The sequence below is a fragment of the Lonchura striata genome, chromosome 4, assembly GCF_050655825.1.
Source record: "Lonchura striata isolate lonStrDom1 chromosome 4, ASM5065582v1, whole genome shotgun sequence".
Taxonomy (NCBI): domain Eukaryota; kingdom Metazoa; phylum Chordata; class Aves; order Passeriformes; family Estrildidae; genus Lonchura; species Lonchura striata.
Genome location: NC_140706.1, coordinates 42,033,807 through 42,048,912, shown reverse-complemented (window position 1 = coordinate 42,048,912; position 15,106 = coordinate 42,033,807). Strand labels below are relative to the sequence as shown.

The following is a 15,106-nucleotide window of genomic DNA, read 5'->3' as shown; positions in this document are numbered from 1 at the left end:
ACTTTTCATATTTTCACCAAACTATTTAAAGTGATACATTACTTTTCTCTATTATTGTGGTTTATTGTGACAGAACCAGTCCATGATAAATCCTTCCACATTGCTGCAGTATCTGCAGTCAAATAGTCTACTGTTGATGTTTCACTGAATGCAGAGGTTAAAATAAATGTTAGGCTAATGTCCTCCACTGCCAAATATTTAAATATCAATCTAAACCAGATTTTTTTTATCTCCACTATAAAACATTATTCTAGAGAAGAACACCGGAAATGCATTGAAAGCTTACGGTTTTTTTTGTTTTCCAAGTGGTAGGATAGAAGAGAAAAATGATCTTTATCCCTGAGATGGAGATTTGAGACTTAATAATTCTGTTTCCCAGACATACTGACAAGCAGGTAAATACATCTGGAGAGGCTTTCTTCCTAAATGGTGAACAGTTCATGCTGTGCAGAAACTTTGACATGCAGTTTTGCTCTGTACTTTTTCTGTTACAATTTTAGTCAAAATTGCCTGGTTTATGACCAGGGTATAGTATGTGGAACTGAACAAGAAAGGATTTCCTTTCTTATAGAAAAGTGATAGTATAGAATATAGGTTTGGACTGTGCATTTGCTTTGTTAAGACCCCAGAGATGTATATTTTCAAAGCTAGAAAGATGAATTTTCAGAGTAAGTGTATGCCCTGAAAGGAGGGAGTCTAGGTGGGCATTGAGGATACAGAAGAAAAAAATTCTGTGCTGGGGAGAAGAGGGAAAATTACAGCAGAGATTTTCTTCTGGCAAATTCATGGTGTGGAGAAAAAAATATGCCTTCTAAGAAGTAATTAATATCTTTTATTAACATCATGTCTCAGAACTAGACACTAATTTTGTTTGAAATTATCTGCCAGTAGCTAAATTAACATGATTGAACTGAGAGAGGTGAAAGCCATAATTTGAATGCTTTATTCAGATAATTATTTAAATTATAGAAAAGTGATAGAGGAGGGACTTAGATTTTTCTCTATCACAGAATAATCATGTGTCAGAAAAGTATGCAAAACTTGAAAAGAAATGTGTGTGAATTAACAATTTGGAATTCTTTCCCTGGGGGTAAAAAACACTAGGTGTAATCTGTACGCTACTACACACACATTCAAATAAAAACAGCAAAAGGTGGTAAAAAATACCGATCTTTGACACCTTTTTTATTTTCAATGATGAAGTAATTTTTAAAATGCTTTATGAGTTAAACTGCATAAAGGAACTTTGAAAGTATCTAAGCAAGTGGAAATTTACAAGACACACATTAAACAATTATTAATTTGTATTTAAATAAACTGGAAATGAAATTGAATGTGGAATTCTGAAGTTTATGGCTTGCTATATCCTGTTAGACTGATTTATTTATTTTGCTTTGCAGAAATGCTCTTTTTAATATCTTTTTTGAAGTGCTTAGAAGAAGATAATTCAAATGAAAACTGAAATGGCAAGTAAAGCCAGGAATATGTATAGATGGAAAATTTAAGACAATTTAATGCTGAGGTGTTATAGAGTTGAATTAATCTGGTTTAGATACAGAATTTTTCTGTCCAACTTTGTATCATACATAAAATGAATGAAACTTTACCTGAAGTTTCAAACACCTGAAGAATTTCATACAACTATTATGTCTTGTTGATTTTTTAAACATTAATGTTTTCTCATGTCTTGCAATATATAAATAAAGCCCCTCAAAAACCTGCAAGAATCAGTGCAGGTGAGTTTCCTTTGGTTAAATTACTTGCTTGTGGCTGTGTTAAAAATTCAAGTTTAAAGTAGTTCAAACAACATGATGAAATTGTCCTAGTTTTATTTGCTTCGCATGGGCAGTGTTGCAATTCTACCCCTGCCACCACACACAAGAAATCAATTTGCCAACCAAGTTAGAGAAGGACAGGACTGTTAAAGAAATCTTTCCTAATCCCTCCAGGGTTCTGGCATGACATGGGTTTAACATTATCCTAACATATTTTATATAGATAATAATTTCTAAGTTGTCAGAGCAGTGTTCAGAGAAAGTTTTTGCTGTTCAGAATGCTGTAGGTGGTCAGTAAGAAGCAAAAAGTCATTCCTTTACTGATACAGTGGGAGAGAAAAAAGGACCATGAGAAAAAGCTGTATGGTGATAGGGCTGAATCACACTTTATATTCCTAGACTATCCCATTTTGTTGTGGAAAGAAAAGGTTTGTAGAAGAAGCTACATCATTAAACCCCAATTAATAATGAGTCTTTTATATAGCAAATAGGAGTCAGAATATATAATCACAATAAAAACTATATTATTTTGAGCTTACCTAACAGTAGTCTGGTTATTTTGTGGCCCTTACTCAGTAGGAAGGACAATTCTGTGCACTAGGACTCTGGTAAGCACACATAAAAGCATATTGCTGGCAAGTCATGTACTGATGTCATGTACAGGCTCTGATCCATTTGAATGACATATGCCATTACAAAGGGTAAGAGAAATTATGTAATCAAAGCAATGAGAGAGAGAAAGAAAGAGAGGACACTTCTTATTTTTCTGATTTTGGGATTTATTAATGCTGAAATAAGGAAAACATACCAGACATCACAGGTAGATTTTTTTGATAATATGTTTTTTCCTTCAAGTTATGAATTTTTTAAAGCAAATTTTTTTTCTGCTGAAACCATAGAGCCTGATTTTCTACTCACAGTAATATCTGGTCTCATAACTGGGGAATTCCATAGTCTACTCTCACATATATACCTACTGTTTAGTTAGCAGTGGCATGTTTGGATTTCCATTTGACATAAGATTGTTGGCAGTTCTCAGTTGCCTGTTTATACAGATCAAGGAAAAGCTTTGAGTTCTGTGTCTCAAACTGCAAATAAATTTTAAAAATTTCTTCATTATCTCTGAGGCTTTTCCCCAGGAAAGAGAACACCATGGACATTTTCCCAACTGCTGCTAAGTGTCAGTTTAAAATCAGGGAAAGTAGTAAAAAATAGTTCAAATATGTAATCCTATACATTGCTTGAGTGTAGCATCACCATTGCTGGATTACTTGACTTTGAATTCTTTGTTTTAAAAAATACTTTAAAATATTATATAGAAAAATAATATTAAATACAGAGGTAATCTTCATTATCTTATGATTTTTAATGTATTCAGCATTTTGCATAGCAACAAGTCATGCTGATTCAATAATTTAAAAAATTAAGTACTGTTTCTAAATACTGAATTCACTGAAAATACATTTAAGAATCCAAGCAGGATGGACCTGGCAAGATTGGCACTCCAGGAATCTGGAGATTTCACTGGGTGTTCATGTTACATTCTCAAATTCAGACAAATAGGCATCTCCTAACCACAAAATATGATTCAAATTTTCAGATGATGTTAACTGGAACAAGTGTGGCCTTCATACAAGGCTGGAGATTTATGCCAGGGATGCCAGGCTGTGTCATGCAGAACTGCTCAGATGGGAAGCAGCAGTCATACTGCTGGGACGTTTTGCTCCTGCTAACACTGCTTGCAATGTTCAGCAGAGCTGGTTGGCTCAGAACCCTGGCTGATGCTGTTCTAACTTTCCAGGGATGGATCTTTTTGGATGGTACTGCATGATGTTCTATAAATGCAATCATTATTTTCATAATGTTCTATCATGGAAAACAAAAAAATTTAGAGCTATATAACAACACTTGTGCCAAGTCCTTTACATTACCTGGGGTACCTTGATTAAAGATACATAATTTAAGCCATGATAGAAGGATATTTTTCTGCTGATCTGTCAGTGAAGTAGAAGATGTGGAACAAAGCTATCACTTAGGAATTTCATTCACTTGTCTGAACTGCATATAACCAGCCAGAGAGATAGCAGAGATTATATTTTTAATTTGAATGAGTATTGGCTTCCCTTTATATTTCAATTTTTCATCCCATCTGTCAGAATGTCTTTCAAATTTTTTAAGTTAAGTAGAATGACATGAAAACAATTCAGTATATACAGGGATTTTTTTTAGTTAGGCAAAACCACAGGTTTTCAGTATGTCAAAAAATCTGGTCTGATCTTTTTCCAAAAGTTCTATGTCAAACCAAAAGAGAAGGAAACTAATGTCAAGTAAACTCCTTCAACAATGTTTTTGGGTGATTTTGGTTTCTTTAAAAAAATTAATAAAACTAACAAGAAGGAATATTATCTAACCCTGGAACAGAAACAACAAGAACTCAGGAATAATCAAGAACTTTATATACACACACACACACACACACACACACACACACACACACACACACACATATATATATATATATGCATTGTATATGCATATAAGTGTGTGTGTGTGCGTGTGCATGTACACCCAGAATTTTTTCCTTTAATTAATTTTTGCATTCCACTGAAAAATGCCACCAAAATGATCCGTGGTAGTTTTGTCAGAGTGAGTCAACTTGGGGATTAGCACTGTCAAATTCAGAGAGTATATCAGTCGCACTTCCTTTGTGTGAAGGATGCCAGTTTGATGAAAGGCAGAGCATGTTTTAGCAATTTACCCCTTTTAACCGTCTCAGAATAGAGCACCTAACATGGCCAGCAGCCTCATCAGTGGGTTCATTGTTCCTCATTCTGCTGCTGCAGGTTCTTCTGGAATTAACTGGGTGGGCCACAGCATGCAGATTTACCTGGATTTGGACAGCTGTAATTCCCTGAAATGCAGGGAGCACAGCAAGTGTGGGCTTTGAAGAGAGCCCAGCAGACACCCTGTGGGCTTGTTCACGTAACTAAAACTGGGTTACGTGGGCTATGCCTATGCCAGTGCAGAACAAGCTGTGCCTGCCTGCTGGCCCCAAGGGCAAGTGTCACAACACAGCTCACGTCTACACAGCCACATTCTCTTCATTTCCCAAAATGGAAAACCTTCAACTTTAGTCCCAACTGGGAGCCATTGTTGGCCTTTGCTGTCCCCAGCCTACTCCCCAGGAGGGCAGTAATTGGCACTGACTACAAGTGGGCTGCCGGGCATGAGCACAACAGGCAACCGCATGCCAGGGCTGGGGGCCATGGGTTCATCTGCATCAAGTGATGTCTGCACACAGGGCCTCTCATGGCAGTGCCCAAATGAGCTTAACTAAAGCTGCCCTAAATGTGCCTCACCCAACATCTCCTCAGAGTTGAACCTAAGTACAGCATGAGCAAGAAACTAGCTGAGGTTAAAATAGTATTCACACTGGAACTTGGCGTTAACCAATATAATACCAGATTTTTCCACCTCTCCATCCTTCTCTGTTTGTTGCACAGGAAGGGAAAGTCTAAATCATTTTTGCGTGTTTATGAATTCCCAATGTGCATTAACATTCAGTGCAATAAACTGGAAAATGCCAAGTACTATTTTAAAGATTCTTTTTCTAGAAATGTAGGACTCGTGTTCCTTGCAGGCACTATAGCCTCAAAAGAAATAATGAAGGCTACTATAATTCTACTATGTTAAAGAGAGTTATCTCAGCTTTTTACTTTAAAGTCTTTATATTAAGGGAATGTTTTCTCTAGGTTTGTTTAGGTGTTTTTTCTACAATGTTCAATGTTTTAGTACCTTGGAGCTGTAGAAAAGCAAAACTTTCTATTTTAAAAATCTATAAAATGATATGATTCATTCTCCAGAAATCAATGATTTGATAAAAATCATAGCATGTTCTTTACCTGTATCACTGAGAATAGTTGCACCGCTTACCTGGGAGGAGATTACAGTTTATGCTAAGAATCTCCCAGAATCTGGGGATAAACTGAAACTTGGATGTGGTGACTAGCAACATGACAACGGTGAGTGGACATTGAGTGGGAAGAGTGTCAAAGAAGGGAAGTTGAGTGCCATCAGTTCTTTGAAGCTGAGAAGCTGATAAAAAACACCCTTGGCATTTATCCTTAGGATCTTTTTGGATGCACATTCCCAGAGAAGTGGAACAAATTCACACATTCTAGTGTTTGCTATGATTAGAATGGGAAATAGAAGATTCAGAATGATTGGGATTTAAGGAGACAGTGGTTACTAACACTGCAGCATCCCAGGTAGGGGAGGAACAATGCTCCAGCTGAACAGAGATCATGCTGTATCATGGCGTCAAGGTGCCAGTGGACTCTGGTTTTCTATAAATAATATTAAACCCCCAGTGGGAGGGAAGGAACTAGTGGCCAAAGCATTGGGCTGGAGTGGATTTGCACACCTCTCCGTAACTTATTACCAAAGCTATATACTATCCTGTTTCCTAGTTCCTTTCTATGTCCATTCTGCCAAATTCTCCTACCATGGTTACACCCACCAGGGAACATTTAGTGCAGTCAATGCAGTTTCTCAGGCTTGACAGCAGGGTAACTGAGTCAGTCTGAATTATCTCAAAAATAACATGACAGAGTCAAGAAAAAGCAAAAGCTCAGAAATGCTGCTGTTGTTTTCTAGGAGAAGCTGATGGGAAAATTGAGAAGGAGAGGTAAAAAGAATTTGTTGTTCTTTCATTAACATAGGATAATTTTCTCATGTCCTCTGCTGTCTTCCGTATTATTCAAAGAGCCAAGAACTGGGATAGAAACAAATAGTGAATTTGATTACTCTCATCATTATGACTTTAAAAGCACTGAAAAGTTTTAATTTCTGTGTATTAGCAAGTGTTTTGCAGAATCTGAAGCCTCACACACAGAGGCACCTATACATATAAAGCACCAGTCCTGAGCTGATAGACTTTTCTCTTTTGAGTTATTGGGAAGGATTGTATCTTAAGAACACAAATAGTTGAGAGCTGCAAAATGTTTCTGAAGCATTAGAGCAATTTTGCATGGTGTTTGTTAATGGCACAACCCAATATCTACTAAAGTGGGAGAGAGAAGCAGAAATGTTCAGGGTCAAGCCACAGACATGAACATATCATAGTCTGATTGATCATGTTTAGCAAAAACATTCATTTTCCACATTAGCAGCACTGACTAACCAGTAGGCAAGGCCCAGAGAACTATTTACATTACATGAACCACAATTGCTAAAAACCTTTGCAAATGTACTGCAGCATTTTTCCTTAATGTCAGTAAATCCTTCAGAGTAAGTGACCCAGATATGAAATATAATTTGAATGTGTCACTCACATATCTCTCCACAGGTATGCCAGAAGCCAAACACCAAAGATTTTCAGTTTAGAGACACTAAATGTACTTAGTGTAAACATTGCCTAAACTACTCTGAAACTGAAAAAACAATGGAAGATCCTGGGAAAAAAAATTACCTTCCTATGAATAAGGGACAGAATTATCTAAAGGACCCAGGTCAATCTAAACTTAGGGTTACTGTTAAAATGCTGATTGCTTGCCATAATAGGGCAGCTGTACCAAGAAAACTACTGACAGAGGATCAAATCTGATATGTGCAATAGCCACTTATAAGTATATGTAATATGAAGTGATGAGAATTTATGTTTAATAGCAAAACTATCCTGGTGAAATTTGCAGGCTGTCCAAGCACACTGTGCTCCATAAACAGTGAATAATTTAAAAGACAAAAAAAAATAATTGTCCATAGTCTGAGGCAGAAAAAATATTTCTTCTTACTGCTTTTCTCATAGTCACAAGCTATGTAAAATGCCCTCTCATTAAAAAAAATAAAGAGAGGTAAAGTAGTTCAGGCATATAAAATGTATTTTTTTCTTAATCTTTGCCAAGTCTATCAACAGAACTGCCTATAGATAGCATCACATGGTGACTGAGGCATATATCCCTACTGCAGAAAATGTCTATTAAAATGATTATGAGGATATGTATAGGGTATGCATAGGTGTCCAAACATTAGCTGCCCACTTCCCTATGAATCCTGCTTCAGGAACTTCCAAACTGCAAAAATATTACAATATAATCTTGGAAACTCTTTTTTAATGAACCAGCTGGCTTTCTTGAAACCAAACTGAATCCTTGTATGCTTATATCTCCTTTTAATATATTTATCCCCAATTATCACTTGATAATTGGGGATAAATATATAAACCACACACACACACACACACACACACACACACACACACTATGATTGTTCCCATGGAGGGTCTGGATTTAGTGCTGTGAGCTGGGATGTGAGCAAGCCATGAAACAGATTTTACATGCTCCCAGTTTCCAAATTCTTGCCTTCTCACAAATACCATTGCAGCTACTGAGCTTTGACACCATAATTTGAAGTAGGTTTATTCCCACTTCCACTGATGACCCAGTAAGAAAGACTTGAGAAGATATGCCCTTGGACCAAACAGTTTTCTGAGGGGATGCATGCCTGTCGGAATGATTTATATTTTAAAAAGAAACATTTTACTGACAGCCCTAAGTAGATCAGCAATCCTTTCTGAATTCTAGGGGTTTGAAATTTTATCCAGCTCTCTGAATTGGGTCTCTGCTATGAAATGGTATATTTCTGCTCAAGGAAATTATCTTTATTTTACATTGTTACATTCAGCAAACCCACTAGGAATGGTTTGTACATTTTCAAAGAGGGTCACAGAATTTTAGTACCACATAAATACTCTTTGAAGTATAAGAGAATACAGATAACAAGAGGAGACCATAGATAGCCATTTTCTTTCAGATTGTACCTCATCCTCTCTGTAAGGGCAGAAACAGAGGAATTTCAAATGCACTGAAAGGACTTTGAAGCATAAGTTCCATTAATATTTTTTATTATCTTGCGGTGAAAATGTCACCCCATACTTAGGAGACTTCTCCTTACACCTTCAGCTTGAGCACTTCTGCAGAGCAAGCACCATCCAGGTCTGTGGGGAACCTGAGGCAAAAATCATTGTCCAAGTACTGGTGCCCCTGTAAAACACCTTAGAAACCATTTCATAGCACACTGTGACACTGTGTGATAGGACAGGACCAGATTAAGTGCAGAACATTTCACTCATCAAGTGATTGCAGCCATTGTTTAAAATGTCAACAAACCAGTGAAAGCTATAGGATATATAGATTGCACTAAAGTGACTTCAGTTCTTCACACTGTCTGGATTGTAACAGGCAGAATTCAGTAAATGTCTGTTTCAAGAATACACTTAAATCCTAAATTAATTGTCAATGTACTTTTCTTATCCATCATAAAGAAAATAGGAAGCTTTAGCCAGTATGAAAACTAAATTCCTAGGAAATCAACAGAAACTAAGTGAGAGTATTTTTTACTGATCGATTTTAAATAATTATCAGTGGAACTGTTCTGTGTAACACTTAATAGGATAAACCATTGTCAAAAAGTTATACTGTACTGTCAGCACTGAGAAACATAAATGGTATTTAGAGATAGTTAATTAATGTGGGAGAGCAAATGAGCAACAAACCACAGAAGACAACCAGTTCATCTGCAAGAATACAAGAAGATAAATGGCCTTTACAGGAGAAGGTCACTTGTGAATCTTTATAGGCTGGCATGCTAATAATGACTTGCTGTCATCAATAAAAAAACTGCTTTCCAAAGCAGTGATAACTATTGTAAATTGTTCTCATTTGCAGTTGAAACAAAGAAATAACAATAGCATTTCAAGCTTTTTCCCTTCCTTTCTCATGCTACTCCTTTTAGAATCAGTTTATTTCACCATTTATTCAGATTTTATTTTATTTTGGTTTGGTTTTTAGTTAGCTGAAGGTGGTTTTAATTTTGAAAATGCTGAGGGCCACAAGGAGAAAGTTAAAAAAAATAACTACAGCTTTCAGGTTGTTAAATACTTCAAAACCATTAGCTTTTTTAGTGTGAGTTTTGAAGTGTTCCTACAGTTTCCACTACTAAGAAACTGTGTTTGAAACCCAGCTCCTGACCCAGGATCAGCATGTGATAAAAAAGGCTCTATGACAGTGGTAGGTCGGCCCAGTTATCAGCTGAGCACCCAAACAGCTCTTTACTCACTTTCCCTGCCCAGCAGGATGAAAGAGAAAGGGCGAGAGAACAGGGGTGAGAAAACTCAAGGGTCAGAACAAAACCAGCTCACTAACCAAGTACTGCTGTGTGAAAAACAGACTGAATGTGAAGAACTTAATGTTTAATGATTATTTTGGTAATGGGAAAGAAACAAACAAAAGACAAACATCTAAAACGCCTATCCTTCTTCTTTGGCAGGCTCAGCTCCAGACTGCCCTCCTGACTCCTTGTCACCACTCCAGTTAGGCTCAGTCCCTTCAGGGAGGCAATGAGCAGCATGGGGGAAGGTGGTCACAGATGCAGCTGTTTCTTTCTGCAGGTCCCACCCTTTTATGCTTTTCCTGTGCTCCAGAGTGGGTCCTCAGCAGACTTCAGTCCCTTTGTTGGTGTGCCTGTCCTGCCATGGAGCACCTCCTTCTCCTCTAACTGTGGTGTTCTCTGCATCATTTATCATTATCTTTCTTCATTCCTCCTTTGCTGCTCCCTCATTCCATCCTTTGATGCCTCTCCCATCAGTTTTTTTCTGGTCTTAAGCATATTTATACAGAAGTGTCACCAGTTTGGCTGAAGGGCTCTGCTGTGTCCTATGGTGGCCTATGCAGAGCCATCTGTGCCAGCAGAACTGGTTGCGTCCAGCACAGGGCAAGCCCTGACCTCCTTCCACAGAAGGAAGCTCCCCTTCTAACAAAACCTTGCCACCTACACCCAGTGCAGTCAGGAATTTTAATTCAATGCCAAGGTACAGGGAGTAATGCAATTCACTTCCTCTTAATGACGTATTATCCAGCTAATAGTTCTGTAGATGCCACCTCAGCTCAAAATTGTAAAACCTTTGACAGGAAATTTTGCTGGATATTCCTAGTGGGGCCACCAGGCACTTTTGGCCTCTAAGCTCCAGAAGTACAGCATGCAGTTATGGGTGGAGGTGCATCCAGGTCCAAACAGGCAGCTTTCACCATAGCAAAGCTCCAGGAAGTAAAATAGCTCACAGATACAAAGTGCTAAATACCGTATTCAATAATGGTTACAACTTCTTCATATCCAAAAATAAACAACATGCAAACTCTAACAGGGAACCTAAATTTTATACTGGCTCTGATTTGATGGGGGTGTTTCAAGCTCACTCTTTGTGCTATGTGCCACCATTCAGGTCAGCTAACTTTGTACTGAAGAGCTGTAAATCTGATTTCTGGGATAAAAATATGGCAGAAGTCCAGGAAACTCTCTGGCATACAAGGGATGCTAGCCAACTTTGGAAGAAAAGGAAAGAATTGGGGAAACAGGGGTATTACTCCCTCACACTACTTATCCACTGACTGATTTGAATTAGCTTCCTTTCTGTTTTAGGTAAGCAAAAAATTAACTCAGGAGAATGGAATAGGCTTCTACAAATATTTTTCCAATTATCAATATTCTTGAAAAAAAATGTTGGCTTAAGAGGACGAAAATAACGACAGAAATCTCAACAGCCTTGCTATGTCCAACTGCTAAAAGTTATTTATCTATTCTGTTATTCGAACCTATGCTTGCCCTTTTGCATATAAACCATTTGCAGTGCATAACTAAAGGCATAGCAGTTTTAATAATAATAATGTAATTGCCCTTTGAGTAATTGTGCATATTGTATTAAATTCAAAAGCTTTGACTTTGACTTACAGCAGTATCAGAAAATGTTTTGATTCTACAAAGCACTTTCATCAGCCCACAGCCTTCAGGCACATAGGTCTCTTTCCAAAAATAGTTTAACTCCTTTTACCAAGTGGAGAACACCTAAATCAAAACTCTTCAGTGTATATGTCTGCTATGTATATTGTGTAGCACAGATAGTACTGCAATTAGTCATCCCTTCCCAGTGGTAATTACTGGAAAAAGTTTAAACTTCAGGAACAGTATGTCTCTTTTCAAAACCTATCAATCATTTCTTAAATTTGCAGATTATATAAAACATTCTATGTGCTCCCAGTCTGTTAAATCTTATTGTTACATCTAGCCTGAGGACCTCAGTTCACTAGTGTTTTAGAATGCAGGGGGATTTAAAATTTATATGTGGAGTCGCTAACTTTATTAACAGCTATAGTCTTCTTATATTTTTCCGTTTCCTTTATTTCAGGAGCTGAACATCAGAGTTAAGTGAGTCATTAGCATCCCTGTTAAGTAATATTTGATAAGACAGACTTCCCCAGGCAAACATTTCAATTTTAATCTGATTATTTTATACAGTTCTAAATCTTTAAATAAGTTACTTTTACAGAAGAAATATTACATTGAGAGCTAAACCAGTCAACAAGCTTGCAAGGTTTTATTTCTGAGCACATAAACACTTTTGCTGCTGTTCTGCACCTGTTGGCTCTTAATGTATTCATGTTTCCTTTTTAATGGAACAAAATACTGCTTACCCTCTCAAAGCATAGAAATCATATATCAGATTGTGGGGCAGTTTACTACCATGATAGTAAAGGTAGCACTAGCTTCTGGTGATTGCTGTGAATTGGAAAGGATGTGGTGGTAAAAAAACTAAAGATTGTGTTAGTCTTGATGAGAGAAGTGGGAAAAATTGAACGTATAATGCGTCTTGTGAGGGTGTGGTTCAAAACAGCAGGCAAACAAGTTGTTCATGTGAAAGTTTCAACCTCTAGCAATCCATTCATTTACTGTAAGAATACAAGAAAAAGATACCTGGAACAAAACAGCCTGAAAACCTCATTGTTTCTATTTATCTGGGAAGTTGAAAGGGCTAGTTAATGAACAGTAAACAGACTTTTTACTTATTGATCACAATAGTAGCAATGTGTGTGCTTGATGACAAAAACAATGTGCCCCATAGTGCAAGATGAAAAAAGGGATTTTTAAAGTAATATTTAACATTATCAGAGAAGTTACTCCTAACAATGTATGGGGTTTGGAATAAGCCCTTCAGTATAATGATCAAGGATTACACATAATATAACACAGGTAAACTAAAACTGTACCATATGAATCATCTGTACAGAATGATGTTGAGAACACAGAGATTAACTAGCAGTATACTTTTCAGTTGTTCTCAGTCATGGGATACTCAGTCTAGAAAGATCTAGTCTCAGGATATTCCAGTATCAGGACATCACCTGAATACCTTTCAATTTCCACAACCGTAGCCAGTATTCTGCAGCTGTATTAGATGCACATTGTATATGACTTTTGTGGATGTGTGTGAGGCAGGGAAGCTGAGGCCCGTGCTGCACAGGACAGGAAATCCCACTGACAGCATAAACTAACCATCTTGTCACTTTGTGTCACCCTGCAACAGGTATATAAAGTGTGATAAATTTTGTAGTTTTTATGTGAGCTCATTGAATGAGCCATAGGAGTCATGATGACAGGAAGCAGCAGAGCAGCATACTGTGCTTTCTTGGTTAGCAGGACTTGCTGCTGGGCTTTGTCCTGTCCTTTGCAGGCATCTTTCTGAACACTAACTTATTGTAATGAAGATCTGCAGAGACAATTATATCATAACCCCAGCAAGGAGAAATCCTCAATAGTCATAAACCCAGGTCTTTGCAGTGAAGTCTTTCTCATTGCATTTGAAATAAAATTAGACAATATGCTTGTAGAGAGGCAGATATGTGCACCCTTCTATCAGGAGGCAAGTTTTAAATATGGTGATGACATTTCCATGATTTTGCTATAAAAAGCAATAAGCTGGAGTGGAAGTGTCTCAAACCTGGCATTCAATAACTTGCAGTAGACTCAGAATACTGTTATTTTATATCTTTTACTAGTGAATTATTTCCAGTCTTACTATAGCTATTGTTGCTATGGTTCCCTATGCTGGAATACATGTTTATCTGCACATTCCCTTTTGCTGAGGTTGCCTCATATGACAGTGAAATAAAAGGAGACACGTGCTTGAAATCTTTATCCTCCAGAATCAGAAAGTATCTGGTCTGCTGATGTAAAATATTTCAGAATAATGACCTCCAACACACTACTGGGTAGTCTGAAAGTGCAGTGTAGGATGAATCTTAATTTTGTAATGGAATGTCTTGTAAGTGCATTAGCTCAGCTCTGAACAAGCTGGGTCATTTTTATAGCACAGAAAGTGCATCTCTGCAATAAGATTTGGTGCTAGACAAAGAATTTTCAGCTCAGTCCCAGCCAGTTAGCACAGATTCCAGAAACAGCATTGCCACTTGTTCTGCTTGGACAGTCTCTTTGTCCTGACTCAAAGTAGCTTTCTGTGCTCTAGTGCATTCTGAGATACTAGCTTGCATCCTAAAACTAGCAGAATTGTGTCAGCATAACTGTTCCACCACCAGTAAACTCAGCCCCATGCTGCTACTATTGCTTTATTGCTTTCAGCAGACAAACCAGTTTGTATGGAGACCCTAGGATAGCTTCATGGTAATCCTTGGAACAGTACTGAATGTGTTCACTGGCCACAAGCATGGTCATTGACAAGAGCAAAACAGAACCTGCTTTAATTAAAAAGAGAGCTTTTAAGACGCAGCATCAGTCAGGGTTCAGGATCCACTCCTCAGTGAATACTTTCCCAACAAAGTACCAGGTTGCTTCTCTCACCCATGTTTTACATGCTGTAAGAAGAGATGGACTTGGTAGAGAGATACAAATGCTTGTGGGTCCCATGGGTGCTATGCCTGAGATAAGTAGCTCTCCTGAAAGAGGCTAGGATGGCCATGAATATATTTCAGCTGAGCCAGGTTTTACTTGCAAATATCAAGTAAAAACAAAAAAAACCTACCCCCAAAAAAAACCCCCCAAAAAAACCCAACAAAAAAAAAAGGGAATGGAAAAAGCAAAAGATGTATTTGTTTAGTTCTCAGTGTCTCCTCAGTGGCTCAGTTATACTACTCACTGCTGGGTGAGGCAGGAGGAAGGTCTCCATCACACATCTCCACAAGGATTGATCTTAAAGTTAACTCTGTTACGCCCATGGTAAATACTGCATCAAGCCCCAGCATAGCACAAAAAGTGCTATAAATCCCAATGGGAGAGGTATTTTTTGTACTTCTTCTGCCCCCTATAGTCAAGTAAAAGCCAGCCAAAAATTCTCTCTCGGCTTTTGTAATATGTGAGAGTTTTTTAATCCAATCCCTTCCTCTTCCTTTTCCATGCAACACTGACCTAAGCATGCTCAGTGCAGCAGAGTCATGCAGAGCAAACAATGTTTTGTTCAAGTCAGCCATGTTTATTTATATAGCTAGACT

At 37.6% G+C, this 15,106-nt stretch overlaps 1 protein-coding gene and 1 long non-coding RNA gene across 6 annotated transcripts in view; one reads left to right on the top strand and one right to left on the bottom strand.

Annotated features, from left to right (window-relative positions):
- LOC144246223 (uncharacterized) overlaps positions 1-15,106 on the top strand; it is a 93,380-nt gene that overhangs the window by 27,163 nt on the left and 51,111 nt on the right. The window lies entirely within an intron of this gene.
- Positions 1-15,106, bottom strand: part of LOC110478224 (uncharacterized) — a 49,843-nt gene that overhangs the window by 3,236 nt on the left and 31,501 nt on the right. The gene's annotated exons all lie outside the window — the stretch shown is intronic.